We start from the raw sequence: 21697 nt of genomic DNA on the forward strand, positions 1-21697 counted from the left end.
ATAAATAAATATTAAATTTTTTCAAAGGTAAACATTAGATAAGATCATTTAATTTTTGGTAAATTTAAAATTAATGTCAACGTCAATGTTTTTTGAATACGTTATTACCCTGCTACAGTGGTGAATAATAACAATGAAAAAACATAAATAGTAACCCTAATAACTATTCTCCTATCAAATTGAAACTCAAATTATAATAAGTTTTTATTAATTCAAAACACTATTAATATCGAAACTAAAAAACATAATTTAAAAATCAAAATAACTCGAATCCATATGATTCATATAATACTCAGGCATAACGTATGAACAACAATAAAATACTAATACGTGTATTTATAAAGTCCCTTAATGCCACATGTACTTGAGTTTGCTTGGCCCATTCATTCCACAAATATAATAAATGAATTCCTAATACTTTAATGTTATGCTGATTTCTAGTACAATGGAAGAATAAATGTAGACGTTGAGCTTGTCAGCGTACACAATACGAAACCGCTAATGTTAGCCGATGCTTGTGAAGGTACACAGTACGAATGTTCTTTCCTTTGATTTATGAAAAGGTTCAATCTGTCAACATACATATTATCATTACAGAATAAAACTCTAACCAATCAGAATGTAGAAAAATTACATTTAAACAAAATTAAATTAATATTTTTCAAAGGTAAACATTAGATAAGATCATTTAATTTTTGGTAAAGCTAAAATTAATGTCAACGTCAATGTTTTTTGAATACGTTATTACTCTGATGCGACAAGGAATAATAGTACAGTTTATATAATTTTTTTATTACTAATTTTAATGATAATAATCATATGTTTATATAATTTTTCTATATTTACACACATGCATTTACTCTGTGGACTTGGGGTGAGCAGATACTGTTCACCCCAACCAATAAGAGTCCCTCAATTTCGTCCTCCTCACACCTATTCAAAGTTGACACATGCCTATTTCTTATTGCTCCAATTACTTTTCGTTTTCTTCTCTCGCTAGAAGGTCCTTCTCGCGTTGAATTCATGTTTGAAGGCGCTAACGTCCATGGGTAGTAGACGATGTTCCCTCCTTGTAGAGGCATGACCCATCAGAACGCCTACTAGAACCTTGCCGCAGCACCAACCCCATGTTCGAGTTGCGATCAAGCACTAGCGTCAATACTTCGATGTTATTCGACGCCGTAGTGGCGTCGCCTAAGGTCCTAAGTGTGGGTAGGTCGGCACCATAGCGAGTGAAGTTAATCAGGCCTACAAATAACAAGAACAACCATTAAACTCTCAAATTGCTTAATCAAAACTGAATTTTTCTTATTTAAAACACAACATACAAAAATGGATTTGAATTATGTGAGCCATGAATTTTATTTTGATGTTTTGATGGTGCTAGAGATCCTTTCTTGTACAACCTAAACTTAATCTCATGATTCATTCAAATATGTTACTCTCGATCTAATCTTCTTTCTAAATATTCGAGATACCAATTGCACTTGCAAACAAAATAAAAGTTAATTGAAATCAATTCATAAAACTCAAATTAACGCAACTAATAGACCATTCCAGAGATTTGATGGCCAAATTCCTTGTTGGAAAACATTTTCTATTTGATTTTATTTAAAGTGCTCTGAATTGCCTCGGGAGGACAAAATTGCTCTCATAACCTTGTGCGATAATAGAAACAACAACCATAATAAATATTAAGCAAAATTGACAGGGCAAGTGGCGATGTGTATAATTATATTCTAACATTTTACAATCCACGTTTTATAATATCGATTTTTTATGATCATAATCTCACAAACATGGAGGAGGATTTGCATAATGACGAAATGTATGACAAGAAATATGGTGGGAGGTTATTGATCCCTTCTTCAAACTGCCACATGTTAGATCTGTAAAAACATTTGTCACCCTCATATCTCAACATGTCAATGCATAATCATTCTCAAACCGAATATTTGCATAGTTTCAATAGGATGAGGTGTTTTTGCTTGCGTTGTTATTCATTCTGGTCAAAGGTCAGAGCAGTGAGGGAGAAAGAGTAAGAACATGTAGTGACCATGGCAGTGGGAAATGGTATGATGGTTTCAACTTATTCCAAAACATATCTCAAATTGACTAGGCACATAAAAGATCCATTGGAAGTGTTTTGATAGGTTCATTGTCGTGTTAAATTAACCATTGAATATATATATCAATGCCCAGTCAAAGTTGACACTCATTGTAACCATATTTCATGAGAGCTTATTTGTAAAGACGTGCTCCTTCACATAATCTTTTGTGTAGGTTGGAAAATTCTATAATTTTTTTTCTTATTACGTAGACTTACTGTTGACATGAGCCTCACGACATATGACTAATTAACATCTCACATATAGTGGTGGTATTTGAAACAAGTTGCGAATAATATACTTAGTCAGTGAATGACATGGATGGTCAAAAGGAGTGCCAAAGAAAACTTTGTCCATGAAGTATAATTCGATGAACATCGTAGAGGGCGAAAATGTGCATAAAATTTGTTATAAACTATATTTACATATACCTCCACTTGTACGTTGAATATGAAGCAATGAGAAACAAAACACTACACATGATATTCACAAAAGGTTCAATCCTAAAATGGTTGGTCTGCCAAACATTGTCGGTGCTCTTTGAATTTCCTGCAAAATAAATGAAACCAATGTTAACTAAAATACTAGATTGATATAAACCTTGAATATTCACGTAACACAATTTATGACATAAGGTATGGTGTCATTTTGTTTCATTTAATAAATTTAGGGGTGATGAAGTGTTTGTAAAATGTGGATTAATAATGACTTTTATAACTCTTTGACCCTTTGGTTTGGTGATACCTGTAAGAGTATTTGAAGCTCATGAACCTATGGATTTACATTCTATCCCCATAAAATTTAACATCAAGTACATTTTTGAAATTATTATCACGTTGGCACATGGTCTTTAGATCAAACATTAGATACAAGCTAACTGGCCTAAGGGAGAGGTAGATCTGCTAATAGGCCTGACAAAGTTTTTCACAATTATCTTTTCCAATTTGGAAGATAAGGAACATATTTTTGAAGGAGGGTCGTATTTATTTAATAATGTAGGACTTTACATCAGGAACTGGGAAGTATGCATATCAACTAAAAAAGAAATATGACGAGCTTATTTAGATTTTTTAAAAGTTTGTGTGTGTGTGTATATATATATATATATAAAACTACCAAAATAAGATCTAGAGGCTAATCTAATTATTTATATATAAAATGATGCAAATTTTAAATTTTAAATGATTTTTTTTACTAAATCTCACCTACCCATCTATTTTTTTTTATTCCATATATTTTTTTTCTATTCAATAAATAAAAATTTTAAAAGCACTATTTGGAAATAAACATCCCTATCAACTAAAAGACAAATAAGACAAACTTATTTAGTTTTTTTAAAAGTTATATATATGTATGAGTAACTATCAAAATTAGATTTAGAGTCTAATATAATTATTTTATATGTCAAAACTATGCAAATTATAATTTTTAATATTTTTATTAAATCTAACCTATCCATCTAATTTTTCCTATTAAAATCACTTTTTCCAAATAAACATGTCTATCTACTAAAAGAGAAATATGAGGAATTTTTTTTTTTTTTTAAGTTATATATATATTAAAAGATTAATTATTTTTATAATATATATTTTCAAAATTTTAAGAAAAAATGTTTATCTTTTTAATTTTTTAAGTATAAATAAGGATAAATTTATTTTAAGTTTGGCTTTCTTAAGTGTAGAGATCAAATTTTATAGGATGTAAATCTTTTTTGAAGTATAAAATTTGAAGAAAAATTCTCATATAAAGAGATGTGATTCCTCTAAAATAAATCATAACTATAAACCTACAATAATTTTTAAATCCCTACTCCTCTTTTACACTTTTTTTAGTGTAATTGTTAATTAATAATGATCATATATTACACAAAATTTTGATTAAAAACACTATGCCTTAGTAAAAGATAAAGAAACCATATCATTCTTTAAATGAAGTTTTGGGAGAAGAAGAATGAAAATAAAGAAACCTTCTCATTAATGAGGTTTTGTTAGAAGAAGATTGAAGATAAAGAAACCATATGATCGATCATATGAAGTTTTGGTAGGATGCATATGTTTGATAACTATTTATATATTTTAATTGAAAAGGACGCTCATGCGGTTACTCATTCCCGCGCGGCTTTCTAGCAACGAAATCGGACGAATTTAGTTCAATTCAGCGGAAGGTATGTTTTGATTTTCACAGAGACAGTGATAACCTTCTGTTGTCCTCTGACCGCCTCTATCTCTTATCAACTCTGTGTCTGTACTTCGACACGGAGGAAAGACAAAAGGGCCTTCAGGCCCTGTTGGACAAACCCAAATCCGGACGAAAAACGTGATTCGGGGATCGATCTTGCGTCTCTTCCAGAAATTAACAGGTTAGTGGGTTAGCATCCTTATCTCGCTTGCATGCCTCAATTCATTTCTATGGGATTAAACACAACGTGATTAGAACCACCCAATACTAAAAGTTGCATGAGAGTATTGGAGTTACAGCTGAATCTGGCATTATACATGCTTACTGTCCTTTGTTAACGTACTTTAATTTGTCCTCCTTTTTTCTCCGAAATCTCCTTTAACTTTAAACCCTTTTGAACTGGAAAACGTACATAATTCTGTACAATACGTTTATGGCAAACTTTAGGCTGTAAAGCCACAAGCGAGGGGTTTCCATTTCTTCACTGATTTGGACCTTAGCCTCATCCTCAAGGATGGCATTAGCACAAGGATCAACACAAACTTTCGGCTATGAAGCCACCAAACCACCAGTGAGGTGTATCTATTTGTTCTTTCAAAATCACTCAGGACTTGCACCTGGCCTCATCTGCAAGGATAGGATTGGCATAAGGATCACCATTAACAATGTCTCCGCATTACCATGGAAAGGGTGTTTTTTGCTTATCAATGTTTATCTCATTAACATGAGCTTGCATCTTGGAGAAACAAAACTGGGTCAATTGCATTACCACAACCCAATAGACATTAGACATGCTCATGTTATGTTTCTACATAAAATTAATTTTCATTTCACTCTCCTGAGTTCCCCTAACCAAGAAGAGAAACGATATAGCAGTAATGTCTCTTGTCGTTTGCACTTATAAATCTGGCTTCGTTGTCATGACAATTACTTCAACTTATCGCTAAACCATAGCCAAATGGACATTAGACATGCTTAAGTAATGTTTACTCATACTGTTAATGTACATCCAGTCCTCTGCTATTGCTTTGATGGTGAAGATAAATCCTACAGCAGCAGTGTCTCTCGTTATAAGTTTGGTTTTTAATCACGGCAAACACTCTACCGCTAGACCACAATGCAATGGGCATTAGACATGCTTAAGTTATGTTTGCAATTACTGTTAATTTACATCCCGCTTTTTTTTTTTTTTATTATCCAGGTAGCATTCCCGAGGGAAACCTCCTGGGCACTTCCACTTATTTTGACACTTATTATGAGGATAGTACCCAGGGTAAATTCTAATTCTTTTGGGCACAATGCAAGGTCAACAAGAAATGAATAGATCGTATATGGCTCATTAAAAATCAGCTCACCAAGAGCAAATTGTCACAAACTGGGATTTGAACCTGAATGGGAAGGATGGCAGCTTTTCCTCAGAACCATTGGAGCTACACCCAATTGATTTCCTTCTTTTTGCTATTGTTCTGATTGAGAAGTGAAATTCTATGGCAGGAACTTCTTGTTTTTCACATCCACACCAGAGCATAATAAGGTCAATTAGGTTTCGTTCACACACTGATTTTTAAAAAATAGGATACTTATAAGTAATGAATTAATGCAAATTAAAGTAATTTTTATAGACATTACAGTCATCGTAATTCGTTCAACATAAATTTTGTGCTTGCATTTGTGATTAACATGGGGTATTGTTAAAATGCTTCAAGTGATGCTTTGGCAATGTTGGCTTCTGTGTGGCCAGATATCATCCGAGAGAAGCAAGATCATTTCTCCGTCCTGCATGGTGTGGGGGTGATCCATCAAGTCTCCATGTGTGTGTCTGCCTGTGGAACAGTGCATTGGATAGGGACTACCACAGATTCCATGTAAACCTGGGTCTCATAAGCACCTTGAGTTTGCAAGCTTGAGGCTATACCACACAAATATGAGGCCATTTATGACTCTGTGCTAGCTTAGTGAGAAAGGAGTCTTGAAGAAAATGAAATTTGCTGTATTCTGTACAAATTTATGCCAAAGGATATTCTGATTGGCCAACCCATGGCCAACTATTTCAGCAACGTATTCAGAAAGTGGTTGTTAGCTTTTACCAGCTGAGCCTTAGGTTGGAGTAGGTTATTTGCTTGAGCTGATTTTGTAGGCTGCAATGTCATAATTGATGGAAATTTTTGGCATTAGCACAAAACCGTTTTTAATGCAACTTTGCATTGTTGCCATAATTACTGATTTATGACACAGACAAATGTGTTATTATTGCTTGTATCTTGTTTGATAAGATAAGATAAAATAATTTTATTAATGTCCAATGGATGACCACAAAAGTAGGTCAATGGGACTAAAGGATACATCCAATACGAGTACAATGTGGGAGTGCAAATGCAACTACTAGAAAATGCCAAAGCTAAAACTAGGATAAAATGAAGTAAAGAAAGATACAACAATAGAATAGCCTCAAGGACGTGTATATAACCAGATCAAAGGCCCCCGATGATGCAAAAGACTAAGTGAATAAGTCCAGGGCTAGAGGTTGATGATGTCAAGAATGCTTGAGTCTAATAACTGATGGCAATGGTGGCAACAATGGTGCTGGCTCGTTATCGGAGTGCTCTAGATCCAATGAGGGGTCTGTCTGCACGATCTTGGGGGGTATGTAGGAACAAGGGATACTCCTAACATTGAGGCCAAAGGAAAGAAGCTTTGGATAAGTCTTTGGCTGTTCTGCTGGGGCTGGGGAGGAGTTTTTTGCGGGGGAGGAGGGCGGACCTTGCTCTGGAACCTTTTGGAACTAATCCCTCTAACGCTTTGGGTGTGAGTGAACTAATGTGATATCCAACACCTCCTTGGCAAAGGCATGTTCACATCCTTTATAAAGTTTCTAGAAGCATTTTGTGCAATATGGGATTGTGATTTAGGGAGTTGGCTTTCCATTATCCAAGAAATAGAAGGGATATATTTAGAACAAAAAATCTTAGAGGAGTGGTTCAAAAACCTAAAGGAAAGTAGTAGTGAAGAAAAAGAAGATTCCATGAAGATACTCAACCTACTTGTTCCCCTGAACCTTTATTGCAAGGCTTCGAGGATAATGATAAACATGACAATGTTACGACAAAATTGAATGTGACTCCTTAGGAAGAGAGTTGTAATGAAAAATCATGTCTTATTAAGGAGGATCGAGTGGTTGAAATAAAAGAAGATACTCTTACTTGTAGAGATGAAGAAGAGTCTCCTTGTCTTCCCATCAACAATCAGGAAATATTTGAAAAACAATAATATGAGGAGAGTCTGGATATCGAGACGATTCAAGAACCCACCCATCCTCCTCCAAATGAAAGCACTAGTTCAACAAGTTACTTTCCTTTCCAACCAATTGATCTTCATGACACATATCACATTGGTTTCAGAGAGGAAAGATTCAATGAATGAGCCTACGTTTGAAAAGGAGGAGGGTACAAAGAGCTTGAGTCTATTGATGTATTCCTCGAGATTACATATGTAAATGGGATTTTCGCTTCTCTATTATCACAAGTGGTCCTATATATGATACAAACACTGAGGGCTACCAAATTATGGAATTTTGGCACATGAGCAAGCAAGTTACCCCATTTATTATGTGTAGCCATATCAACTGATATAGGAGTAGGGATATGTACAAGTATAGAAAGGGGACTTCTACACTCGAGCTACAAAGGAGACTTTATAGTAGTGGATGTCCTTGACATGTGATTCTCAAATGTATAAGGATCCTTTTGACAATGACGATCTCAACCTTGCAGTGGTGGGCAGGGCAAATCATTTGCAGATTCCGACATACTTTAGCAGCTTTCAACCTCACATATCGAAACAATCAATTGTAAGCTATGTATTCCAATGTATTTTCAATTCTCATAATTTTTCTCATCATATTTATGTGCATGTGATTAGGGCCCAGGGTTAGCCAGGGAGGACAACAATTTTTATGTAGATTCCAGTTAGAGCTACCTTCAAAACCTCCCTTGCTTACTAGCATAACAAACAATGGTGGGGAATGGTGTGATGTGTATAATGAAAAATTTCCATATATTAGACCTACCTATTGACTTGTGGATGGAAGAAGCCTATAGTGGCATAGACAAACCTTAGTTTTTCCTTGATTTTCTTCCACATGATGAAGGTTTTCATGTCAATTTGGTATAAACTATGAAGGGAATTTCGAGAGACATCTACCATAGGTTTGATTTTTCATTAATAAAACCAAAGGTAATGATGAATTTATTTGTTGGTTACATTGATTGTATTGTTTTAACTAACATATTTTACATCTTAGATTATAGTAGGATAGGATGGATAAGCTCTTTAGCATGAGCATTAGATTAGTTCGTTGTCAATTTTGCTTGTGTGATTTCATTTTATTGATGTGTTATTTTCATGCTTTAGATTAGTTACGTATTTTGCCTTATCATATTTCCATTTTTGCTATTTACTTTATTATTGGTATAGTTGCTTTTTCATTTTGTTTTTTATTGCCATGTTAGGAAGGGATAGGACTTCGGTCCAACTCTCTCCCTTTATTTGATGTTGTATTGTCGAGCTTTTAGGTGACAGGTGGAGGTTCTAACATCCTCCTAGGTAGAGCATATGTCCCACATTTGGACACCACTGTCACCCCACATGTCAGTAGGGATACATATATATCAGTGCAACATTTGTCATCTCTATTGTAAGGCCAAGGTCACAGGGCAAAAGCGATGTAAAAACCATGTGAGGCCCTGTATTATGCATCCTAAACCTGTGTCTTTGTCATTGACCCTGTATTTTGTTGTCTTGGTTGGACCATGGCTGGTCCCTTGAAGTTTCACTTCAGGTTACTCTTGTCTTGTACAGGATTGGAGAGCCTTGGGTGGACTTTCTTGTGGACTCATGGTTTTTTGGGAGCTTGCATTTGTACGGGTGATCATCATTGTATGGGCTAGTCTAGTTCATGTCAAGGTGCACCTATGTCATTCCACATGGTTAGGGTTTATAGAGTCTGTAGATGGCCTTGGCTTGGTGCAGTATTCCTCATAACAACTCTTAGAGCATAACAAGCACATTTGCCAACATTTCACATCTTCCAAGGCAGTTCATGGTTTGCAATGCAAAGTGGTATGAATGGTAAAAAAGTCAACGTAGTCTTAGATTGTGCAGTTGATGAGAGGACTCCATGCCATGTGGAATTTTTTAGATCCAAACATCTAGTGGCTAGTTACAACTTGGTTAAAACTGGTCAATAAGTCGCAAAAAGTTTCCGAACAAGGGTAGCATTGGGTTGTTTGTGACATGCATTCCGTCAAAAGTGGTCTACTCATTGAGAGGAAAAAAATCCATGTTTCAAAGTTTGCAAATCCTCAAGAGTGTTAGAGATCATCCACTTGGGCGTGATGATGTGGTAGGACAAGTTTCCAAGAGACTTAATGGTGGCAAATCTTGATAGAATTTGACATGTGATATGTCAAAATTCGTTTATAGAAGAAGATGAACCAAACCTGTCTTTATGTTTTCCAAATTCCCAAGGGTATTAGAGGTCCAACACAGGGCATGATGATGTGGTACACAAGTGATGATGTGGCAATGCTGGACAAGATATGAGGATTTTGAGAGATACCCAATTTAGATCTAGGTCAATTTCAACAAATCGAGGTGTTAGATTTGTGAGAAAGCCAAGGGTTTTTGAGATCTAGCTTCCATGTAGTCAAGTAAAATTACTAAAGGGAAAATTCAAGTAACAAATAGTTGTTGGTAAAGTCAACTAGCCATTGGATGGTCTAACTAGTTGTTGAAGACCCAGTGGACCAATTAGTTGAGAAATGGACCAAGAAAGTAGTTGCTAGAAGATGAATATCTCCTCTAAAGGGCCAAGTCGAATTTTCAAGGGTGACCAAGTAAAACGTTAAGCTACTATTCTTTACTATTTTGACTATTGACCATCATGGACCATGAGCAAAGAGAATCTTGAGCTAAATTTTGGAAATATGTCCAAGTTGACTCTCTAGTGGGTGATTTAAAAATTATATTGTAATATTTTATGAATTATTTACTAAGTTTTCAACTTGTGGATCACTAGTAAAATATTTTCTTGAGGAAGAGTCAAAGCTCGTTGTTTGCTAGCCATTTTCTAGCAGTTGCAATTTTTTCTATAAAGGCTACCCTCATTGTATGGTGGTTGTCAATTGAGATAAGTGCTATCATAATAAAGGGCGCACATTCTACAAACCCTTGTGTAAATTTTATTTGTGCATTGTGTGGAATGATTGTTGTCTTTATTTTCTTTTTTAATATATATTTTGGGGCTAATTAAATCTATTTTTTTATGATGAAATAAAAATTTCTAATCTCGTGGGGGCAACTCAATTGGTTAATTCGAAATTTGTGAAATCGTTGAAAAAAGGAAGAACTAGGTTCAAATCCCCCCTGAAGTGACCCAGTTTATGGCAAGGAGGATAGGTCGTGAACCCCTAGAGGTTTACTAGTAGTTACGTGTCAGGCGGGCTGCTGGGTTCCTCTGGGATACAAAAAAATAAAATTTTTTATCTAAGACTAATAATTTTTGCTATTGAGGGGCTACCTAGTCATGTGAGGAGAGCCAATTAGGGGGCAACCTCACTTGAGTTTTCTTGGTTTTGTAGGTAAATTGATCCAAGCATTTGAATTTTCCCTTGAGGGAGCTTTAACTTGTTTTGAGATTTTGTATATACTACACACAACAATCGAAGGTTGGAGATGCCTATTTAAGGAGTGGTCGCTTCCAAGTGGATTTGAAAGTCATTAAGAGGGTTAAGCAATAGTGGGGGTGATTTCCATCTCGAACCAAACTCTCTACCTTGAAATAAACTAGCTATATTGATCCAATGAGATATCAACTTCACATTCCAACAAAGGTAATGCATAAGACATAGGTATTACACAACAATCACTCTAATTTCATAATATATATATATATATATATATATATATATAGTTCTTTCACTTGCTGATTTTTATTATTTTATCTTATTAACAACCTTATATCTTGGAGACAATAGAGTTTATTACCAAATCTTACCAAGAAAAGGTACAAGGTGATGCAGTCACAACCGCCTAAAGGCAATTTCCTTGGTTTCCACAATCACCTTATGTAAACATGTGGGTTATGGGCCACCTATACAAATCAGAAGCGTTTACATTGGTGGGTTTTAACACAAACCTGACCAATCACCAAACAACATTTCTACATATAATCCGCCAACAAACGCCGGTCCCACCTGAATGCACACAAGACTGGACCTCAAATCGCAATTGAACAACAATCGGGAATTGAACAACAACCACAATTGAACAACAATCACAATTGAACAACAATCGGGAATTGAACAACAATCGCAATTGAACAGCAATCGGGAATTGAATAACAATCACAATTGAACAGCAATCGCAATTGAACGACAATTGCAATTGAACAGCAATCGCAATTAACACTAGATCACTTTATGGCCGATATCATTGGATAACATGCGGTCATCAAATCTATGGCCTACAGGTCTTCAACTAGCACGCGGGTTAATTACAGGCCTAACCGTAGTTGACTGTGACGTAAGCATTGACTAGTGAGATCAATGGCTATGATTTAGTGCGAGCCTTCAACCACGGTTAGGGCATCCTGTACTCTCCTACCCTCGCTGCGGTTGCTTAACAGACTTCCTCTTGGTTTTGAACAGAGAATTACCATGTTGATTTCATTCCTAGAATGGTCGAATTCAAATGTTACCATAGATCTTCTTTCTTAATTCAACTGAGTTGTCTCTGAAAAAGAAATGCATGGATTCCATTTTAGTTCGACTTCCACCAATTATGTATTGTGTGAAGCAGAGTTCTCCTAGCTCAATCAGATCCAAATCTTTGATCCTCTCGATCCAAAGATCACTATAACAAATGGATTTAATGACTTAATATACACATAACTACTTTAACTTCGATCAAATCATCATGATGATCACGATCGCTCTCTCTCGTTCCACTGGATTCCTATACGGAGCTCTCGACTAATGATTCACACTAAACTTCACACAGACACAGATTCATCTACCAACCTTACCCAATCAAAGAATCGACATGTCATACATATATGATACTTTATTTGATTGTCGAACTCCTAACTTGATTTCACCTTCTTACTCTGCATAAAACAAAGTTCTCCTTCATGGATGTGACTCGATCTTCGTGGAAAGACAAGATACCTCCTTCAATGCTGTAAAGAAATTACCCATACGCACTCCAAATTCTTGAAACACTTTACACTGCTCCAATCACTAAGAGATCTCGTAATAGCTGGTCAAACTTCATGACCTCTGCAAATACCTTCTGCATTGATAACTTCAGCTCGGCGTCACAGGCTTCTTCAATGCATTTTTTCAGATCTAAAGATTCGACTTATTACAATGGTCTTTTAAAATGATAGAATTGCTTCAAAACGAACATTAAAGGAGCTAATCTCTTATCCAAGATTTCAACAGGAATTCAATCAATCAACAATCATCCAAGATGAAATAACCTAATGAAAACTTTCTTTCGTTTATCAAACTATATACATAAAATGCTTGGCCCGATTTCTACATTTGAAATGGCCCTCACACATTTCCTCACACCCATCTCCGTCTTTTTCTCTATCGCTACTTCTCCCTATCCTCTCTATCCTCTCTATCTTCATACGCAGGCTTACATTCATAGAATTAATTACATAGTTATGGATTATTCGACATCCATGATTTTCTCTATAGATCACTCAACTAAATCCCTAAAATATCTTATCCCTCTTTTGACTCAACTAATTTCTATTCAAGGAACTCATAATCCCTAACATATCTATACAACCCAACTCCTCTCATATTCTCAATTATAAGAGAATAAACCATACACTCAGATTTTCCTCTTAAAATGTACATAATTTATAAAATAATTAAGAAAAACATCACCCCCTAAATCAACCAAATAAACAATGACATTTGAGCAGGATGCTCCTGCATCACAAGGTTAATTTTAAGTTATTTTTACACTTGTATTTAACTTTTTGGCACTGCAGATTTGAAGATTTCAAGGCTGCACTAAATGGGATTTGCAATTTACAACAAGGTTTTCAACCCTTTAAGTTAGTAAAACCAACTTAGAACCTTGCTATTTTCTCTATAATGTCTAATAATATTTTCCATATTAAGAGTAAATTTTCATCATTTGCAGCCATTTAACTGCTAAATTTAAATCTGGAAATTTCTAGGTATGTAAACCAAGAGAGTTTACACGCAGATTTTTGAAAAGTAATTTTCAGCCTGTTGGAAATTCACTTTTCAGTCATATTTTGGTTGTGGAGAGGCTCCAAATGCCTCAATATCAACCCTCACACCATTTCTACCCGTAGACTAATCACCTGGAAGTGCTAAGGTACTTATATGGTGGATGTTATAGTTAAATCAGATTGCTGTCCCGATGGTTTTTTGCAAATTTTCAGTCTGCTACATAGGAAAGTAAGCTGTTGTGACTCATAACTCTTTAACTAGCAACCCAACTCATAGAATAATTACATATTTGGTTAGACATTTTCCCTTAGACCAAAATCCATAGGTCACACAACATATTTTGAGTGATTTGGTGCTACTAATTTTGCTGTTTAATTTTTTCTGCTATGGTCACATATTTTGTAGCTGACTGCTCATAGAAGTCAACACTTCCACTCTAGGTCACTGCATAAAAGGTACTGTTCTTATTTTGGAGTTATTTTGGGTTATATTAAGGATTTCTCCTTTGGCCATGTTACCGCTCAAACTAGCAAGGGGTCCTAGGAGGGGATCCTATAGAGCGACTACTAGGTCATGGGCTACAATTGAGCGATAATTCACTGTCACATCAGCTAAGGCTCCCTGCTCTTTACAGACTTTCACCGATGGGAGGAAACCCGACATGGGAGGAGTCACGATAATGAATATGTCAATGAAATGATGAAAGATGATTCCCAGGGCCTATTCTCAAGAGAGGCTCAATTGTATGGCTTTCTTGCTCGGGAAGCAAGATGATAGGCTCTGTAGAAAGGGCTAAAAGGATTCTCAAGGCTAGGGTTTGGGAATGTATCTTATAAAAGTGATTCCTAGACCTAGAAATCCTTGTGGAGGATTAGTCTTTGTATGATCTTTGTGAAATTGGAGTTGTTAAGTTGTGGGACACCACAAGGCCAAGCGGACCCAAAACTAGGTCAAGGGTATGGAGTTGAAACCAAAGATCTGATTAGGGAAGGGAGAGGATCAAAGAAATAACCTTCTTTTGATAATTTAATGCTATGATCATAATGAGGTTACTAGCCAATTGGGAACCAAGGGAAAAAATTGGTCTTCGTGCTAGGGCTTGAAATATCTCATGATCCCACTGTCGGAATTTCGTGAAATTTGGAGGGCTTCTAGAGGACACACTAGCGCAGTTGTGGGCAAGAGATCGAATTCTTTTGATGGCTAAATTGTGAGAAAAGTGATGCCCTAGGTGACCTATGGAGGCTAGGCCTAGAAAAGGAGGGGAAGGTGAGAGAAATAAGCTTTGAAAGTGATCACCTATGGAGGATTAGTGCCTTGTCCTTTGGGAGAGATGGAGTCAAGGAGAATTTATGGTTTGGAAAGAGTTCACCCAATCAAGGAGGCCTTCAAACAACTTCACATGGCATTAGGGCATGAGAGCAGTTGCTTCAAGGTCTTTATACTTCAATTTGCAATAAATGATGACTTTTCGAGATGTATTTAACATAAAATATCTCTAGGAACATTCACCCATTCATACATGGCCCATGACATGATGCAACGCTATAAAATATCACAATTTCCACCAATTTGTATAGAAAAGCAGTAAATTTTAGACTTGTATAGCAAAAATCCCAGCATCATTCATGTGACAAAAGTAAATAACAAGAAGAAGCACCAACAACATTCATGTGACAAAAGTAAATAACAAGAATAAGCATGAAAATAGCACTTACATGTATACAAGAGTATATCCAATCATCAAATTATGCTAATAGAGAAGCTCCAAGACAAGAGAGAATACCCAAACATCAAATTCTTCCATCTCATCCAAACTCATCCTACAAAAGGTATAGCGAAAATCTCACAAGAGATAATAACCCAATCCAAGTGATGATGAGAGAATGAATCACCTCTCATCTATTTATACAATCTCTAAAGAGTTTGATTTTTGGCCTAATTGAGTCTCTAAAATAAAATAATGTGCATAATAACAATACTTTTGGTGACAAGCCCACCAAATAGCTCAATAATACAAGAATAAACCTCTCAAGAGGGTCGAATGATCAATAAAGTGAGTCATTGGGCCTTTGAGGAGGCCTAATGAAGTCCAAGGGGTGCCATGATGTAGAAATGGACTCCAAACATAGTGGACAAGGGGTTGGCCCCTTGTTTTCCAAGTAAGAACCTGTGGTGCTCCCAAGTGGGTGTGGGGGCACAAGGACGTCCTCATGGTTCTCCAAATGGATCGAACATGCCTGTGGACCATTAGTAAGGGCTGGAATGATGACATAAGCCCTCCCTCTGCAGCGCGAGACAATGCTCTGGACCTTAGAACATTTGCCAAGTGTATGGTGCAATTGTGGAGTTGGCTGGGCATGGTGAACTAGGTGCATCATCCTCATCCAAAAGGTGGAACACGAGCAATCGATGAGCGCTGTTGGGGATCCATGAAGTAATCTCTGCTATAGTGGAGGCCCATGGCTCTTAATGCTCACCCTACAAGCGCTAATGTGATTGTTTGGAGGGCTAGGACCCCGTATAAGGATACCAAGCCCCAAATGGAGACCCACCTGCAATCCTACATAAGATCCAATGCGTCCCCTTTGTAACATTTTTTGGTTTTGGTAAGTTAAAATAAATTAGTCCAAAAAATGAAAATATTTTTCAAAAAAATGTTAAGCTAGGATATGGACAAAAAGAATACTGAATAAAAATGTTATGAAATATTTTGATAAATATGTCCATATCAAAGAAAATGTTAGAATAGATGCCCTAAAAAATGAAGGCAAAAATAAAATGTTAGGTTAGAGAGAAAAGCAAAAAGCAATAAACTCTAAAAGTGTTGCAAATCTAAATGCCACTACTTTTACTCTAATTCACTTTTGAAAATAATAGTTGTGTGCAATTTGTTTTTTTTTTACAAAATTGGTTGCTTGATATATTCAAAAAAGTTGGGGGAGTCTAAGCTCCGATTTTACAATAGATGGAATTACAGAAGTAGCTTGTTTTTGAATTTCATTGTGGCAGTACACATGAGTACCTTTACTGCTCACTTGTAAGGTCCTGGAACAAGTATAGATTCTTATGTATTGGGACAACAGAAGACTGGTTTTGCTGTACATTTAGACAATAGTGTTAGATCTGATGAGTCAATCGATGGAGGCCTCTGGCTGGCTGTTAAAAGTCACGAGTTCTGCTGAAGAGTATCTAATTTGATTTTTTTCCCAAGTCTTCAAGAATGAGAATAAACTGCGAAGACAGAGATTGCTGCAGATGGAGGTTAGATCAGACTCCTTGATAATAGTAGCGCAGTTCCTTGGAGAGTGGCGATTTGGCGCTGTCATATGGATCAAGGGATGAATTGGTGCAGGCTCGCTTGATTGCATAAGAGATTTCCTTTTTCCCGTGAGCTGGCATGACTAGCTCTCTTGTCCGCTTCCTGGTTGTTGGATCGAAGGACATGAAAAAATTGGCACTCAAAGTCCTGAGACAACATATTTTTACAACGGCTTATGATTTGATGGAGGAAGAGATTGGATGCTTGTCTGTTGCTATTCATTAAGCTGACTATTATAGCCGAATCGCCGAAGACGAGGGCTTTGTTGATCCTTTGGTTCTGAAGCTGCAAGAGACCTTGGAACAGACCCAGAGCTTCAGCTCGATTATTGCTTATTCTTCCCAGACCCCATTCAAAGGAGGACACCATTGCACCTGAAGGATCCAGAATGATGCCCCCTGCGCCAGCTGCTCCCGGGTTCGATTTGGAAGCTTCATCAAAAAATAAGGAATGAGTATTCTTTGAGAGAAGCCATTTACTGAAATCGTCTTTTGTGAGGCGGATTTTCCATTCTAGGTTGTCAGATTTGCCACTGTACTTACTGATCTTTGTTGCTGATATGGTGCTGGACCTGTCTACCAGACTCCAAATAAAGTTTCGCTCCTCTGTCCATAGACTGATGGGATTGATTCTCTTTGTTAGCTTGACTGCTATAGTTTCCGATGCAAGACTAGTAGCTTTAAGGATTATGTGCCTGGTTGTAGTAGCTTGGTCTCGGAAGATCAAACTGTTTCGGGCGATCCAGATGCGCCATAGAAGAACAAACGGAATGGCGTTCCAAACTCTTTTAACTGGGTTTTGGTTCGCTGAGTGCCAAGGATAGCATCTCCTCCAGTTGTTTAAGGCTTTGACAATTGAATGATGGGGATTCCAAATGGAGGGAGCAGAAGGTGCGACGCTGTTCCAGCAAGAGGCAGCAAAGGGACAAGATATAAATAAATGCTGTAAGGTTTCCTCCGCCGCTTGACAGTTGGGACACCTGGAGGGTCCGAAGATACCTCTTTTCCTGAGGTTCTCTGCAGTTAAAATTTTTCCATGGAGAAGAGTCCACATAAAAAATTTGATCTTTGGAATTGCTTCCGCTCTTTTTAGAATCTTCCCCTGAGCCCATACAGCAGTGGGGTATTCCTTGCTGCTCAGGTAGCTGTAACCTGCTTTGATGGAGTAGTTTGTTCCTGAAGGGTCCCAACGATACTCGTCCTCTGCGCCTTTGATGGTGGGTGCAATACTGTGTAGACTGCTACAGAGAGAGCCAAAGCTACCTTTGAGATGGTGGGGTATGGGTGGGAATTCCCATTGAACCCAGGCATTAGTTGAATCATTCCATTGAGAGATTTGACTCAGTTTGAATATGCCTTTGCTGTGGAGATAACGAAGAATAGGATCGATATCTGGAAGGCTGTTTATGGGAGGATTCCCCATGATTTTGTCCGAGCCTATATTCACTGTTTCACCTCCTTTTGGCACTTTAGAGACATTCTGCGCCATGAAGACAATAGCTTTTTTACAAAATTTCCATATCTTTGTACAGTGTCTATTAGGGATTTCAGCATTGAGGATTTGCGATCTTGGCTGGTTAAGATATTTTGATTCTAGGACATTTTTCCACCATGCTGGTTGATTGTCCATAAGTCTCCAAATCAGCTTCCCACCGAATGCTAAATTCATAATAGATGGGGACCTGATGCCCAGACCTCCATTCTCAGGGCTTTGTATAACCTGTTTCCAGTTTACTAAGTTGAATTTTTTCTTTTCATTCTTGCCCCCTTGCCAGAGAAAAAATCTAAGGATGCTATCCATTTTTCGGTGGAATGAAGCTGGAGCTTGGGCAAGAGAGAACTGGTATAAAGGAAGGGAGGAAAGCCCTGATTTTAGAAGAACCTGTCACCCAGCTGGATTGAGCCACAGAGTTCCCCATCTCTGAAGTTTCCTTTTCATTTTGTCCAGCGTTAAGTCCCAGACTCCAGTCTTTGCTTTCCCTATGGTTACCGGCATTCCCAAATAACTGAAACAGTCCCAATCTAACTTGCAGGGGACACCAAAAATATTGGCAATATTATGTATCATTTGGGATGAAGCATTCCATCCATAAATACAGCTCTTAAGGTAATTTATTTTACCTCCTGAATATCTCATGAACTTGTCAAGCAGGGACTTGAATCTTCTTGCAATAATGGTGGTCGCCCCCCCTAGCAGAAGGGTGTCATCTGCAAATTGAGAATGATTTATATTTTTAATGCCATCTTCAAACTTGATGCCCGTAATGAGGCCTGACTGCCTCTTTTGATCGAGGGCACAGCTAAATGATTTTGCCATGAGGATGAAGAGATAAGGGGATAAGGGGCAACCTTGCCTTAGTCCTCTTGAGGATTGGAAGGAAGGTCCAGGTCTTCCGTTGATGAGGGGGGCGATCCAAGGCCCAGAAATGCAGCATCTTATGACATTAATAAGAAGAGGTGAGAAGCCCATCCTTTGGAGAACTGCAAATAAAAAAGAATGCCTTACCCTGTCAAAGGCATTGGCCAGATCTAGTTTTAGAATGAAGCCTTTCTCCTTCCTTGCATGACTTGAGTGTATGGCCTCTTGGACTAAAAGAATAGAGTCTGAAATTTGTCTGTTTGCCATAAAGCCTCCTTGGTTGTCTGAGATCAGCATCGGTAGAAGAGGTTTGAGCCGAGAGGCTATGATTTTAGTGAAGATTTTGTATGATGAGTTGCATAAGGATATGGGCCTGAAGCGAGAAAAATTGGATGGCCGGTTCTCCTTCGGAATGAGAGCCAAATGGGTAGAGTTTGTATATCCGCCTATTTTGCCTTTTTTTTGGATCCACTTGATGTATTTTATGAGGTCTTTCTTTATCAACTCCCAGTAATCCCTGTAAAAGCTAATTGGGAACCCATTCGGACCAGGTGCCTTGTTGGGATGGAGGTTCCAGATTGCTTCAACGATTTCTTCCTCTTTTATTTCTGCTGTCAAATTTTTGTTTAGATCATCTGTGACTTTAGAATGCAAATGTTGTAACAGGTCATCATAAGATTCTTCCTCCTGCACTTCAGTTAAGAGGTCCTTGAAATGCTCTGTAGCTGCTTCTTTAATATCTACTTGTTCCACATGGTGTGTCCCTGCGCTGTCCGAGATGGCAGTTATGGTGTTTCTGACTTGTCTTGCGGTGGCTTGCTTATGGAAGAATGACGTGTTCTTATCCCCACTTTCCAACCATATTTGTCTTGATTTGGTGCGCCACTTTTCCTCCTCCTGCCTTTTAATTTTGCTCAGTTTATTGTACAACTCTTCTTCTTGAAATTTTTTACTGTGGCAGTAATCATTTTGCTCGATTGTGCACTGGAGTTCAGCGATTTGGAGCTTTAACTCATGCTTTTCCTGTTCTGGCTCCTTGTAGTGCGATTTGGCCCATTGTCTAAGCGCACTTTGCACATTCTTCAGTTTGCTCTCCCATATGTAGCCTGGGGAGCCTTCAACATGCTGCCTCCAGGTGAGCTGAATGATATTTCGGGCAGCTTGCTGTTCGCTCCAAATCTGATTATACTTAAAAGGCAGCGGACCAAGGGCGCAGTGGGTGTTCAAGGCGAGGGTAATTGGATAGTGGTCTGAGGCAGCAAAAGGCAAAATGGTGGAATTAACAGATGAAAAGGTTGACAGAAGTGAGATATTCACCAAAAATCGATCCAGCCTCTCCATGATATTGTGGCTGCCCAGCCTTCGATTGCTCCATGTGAACTTGCGATTTTTTGGAGCTATGTCTATCAGATCACCAATATGCATTACATTTTCCATTTGATTCCTGAATGGGTCTGGCAGAAAGTTCCCCCCTCGCTTTTCATTTGCATGCAGGATTAAGTTGAAGTCGCCGCCTACTATGGTGTTGTTGCTGTCTCCTTCCATGATGTGGTTACTAAGAGTTTCCCAGCATTTTCCTTTATCCCTATAGTGATTGGGGACATATACATTGAAGATGATAATCTGTTGATTGCTGATATTATTTCTCAGGACTGTTTTTATCCAATGCTGATCGATTATCTCAGCTTCACTTTGCCAGTCATTTTGATTCCAGATGGTTGTAATTCCTCCAGAAGCTCCTCTTGCTTCGCATATGCTTCCTTTGTAATTTTTATACTTTCCAATGATTTTGCTGATTTCTGATTCTCTTTGCTTTGTTTCCTGAAGTAATATGATGGATGGTTTCTCCTGCACTATAAGGTCTGTTAGAGCATTGATTTTAGCGGGGTGCCCAAGTCCCCTGCTGTTCCAAGAGAGTATTTTGATCATTTCAACCCTATGTTTCGAGGAGGTGCTCTGCCTCCCTTGTCTTTGCTTGCTGCTTCTTGATCTTTTGTGGCCTGAATGTAAGATTCTATTGGATGCTGCAGGCCAAGTGCTATGTCTTTCTGCGCGTTTTCATCCCTGTGCTGCTTTGTAGTCTTTCTCCCCGGCTTCTTTTGTCCATCAAAGGAGGGACCCTGGTCCTTAGAGTTGCTACGGGTAATTCTAGGGGGAAGAGGATCAGTTAAGAGAGGGGGATGGGCACTCATAGAATGAGGGGAGGAGGGCTGGTCAGGAGGGCTCGAAGTGGAAGGGTCATCTTCAGGGAGGGAAAGAACATGGAAAGGGTTGGTGGATGGAGGAGAATGAAGGGGGTTTTCAAGAACAGGGGAATGAGATTGATGAGGAGGGGAAGGCGGAGGAGACGGGATTTGGGCAGAGGTTTTAAGAGAAGAGGGACCAGGTTCATTGGGTAAAGAGGGACTAGGGGCAGATTTTTTTTTTTTAACCACTTCCCATTGCTGATCTTG

At 37.8% G+C, this 21697-nt stretch overlaps 1 protein-coding gene across 7 annotated transcripts in view; it reads left to right on the forward strand.

Annotated features, from left to right (window-relative positions):
* The first annotated feature begins 4211 nt into the window (after positions 1–4211).
* Positions 4212–21697, forward strand: part of LOC149185264 (uncharacterized) — a 361912-nt gene continuing 344426 nt past the window's right edge. For 4 of the 7 annotated variants that reach the window (XR_016257369.1, XR_016257371.1, XR_016257368.1 and 1 more), the window contains exon 1: positions 4214–4467. The gene's annotated coding sequence lies outside the window, so the exon portion shown is untranslated. Of the gene's footprint in view, positions 4476–21697 lie in introns of all 7 variants that reach the window. The other 3 variants (XM_089417869.1, XM_089417868.1, XR_016257370.1) reach the window with 3 other exon arrangements.

The sequence above is a fragment of the Pinus tabuliformis genome, chromosome 3_2 (genome assembly GCF_031772625.1).
Source record: "Pinus tabuliformis cultivar Carrire ecotype Pingquan chromosome 3_2, CPIR1, whole genome shotgun sequence".
Taxonomy (NCBI): Eukaryota; Viridiplantae; Streptophyta; class Pinopsida; order Pinales; family Pinaceae; genus Pinus; species Pinus tabuliformis.